Source organism: Sciurus carolinensis, chromosome 12 (genome assembly GCF_902686445.1).
Source record: "Sciurus carolinensis chromosome 12, mSciCar1.2, whole genome shotgun sequence".
NCBI classification, from domain to species: Eukaryota; Metazoa; Chordata; class Mammalia; order Rodentia; family Sciuridae; genus Sciurus; species Sciurus carolinensis.
In genome coordinates, this window is record NC_062224.1 from 53,675,137 (window position 1) to 53,675,367 (window position 231).

Sequence of the window (231 nt, forward strand, 5' to 3'; positions counted from 1 at the left end):
TTCTTGAGGAAAACTGAATAAGAGTGGGAAAAACTAGTTGTTTGGTATGTGACAGGTTATGTCCATCTCCAGGTGACTGCGTTTGAACCTAGTGCTGTGAGGTAAGGTGGGGTACCGGTGTGCTCTGGGCTTTCTCAAACCAGAGAATTTTACCCAGCAGCTTCCCTAACTTATGATGGCTCAAACAAAATCCATAGTTCACACACAGCTTTCAACAAGATTATATCATCG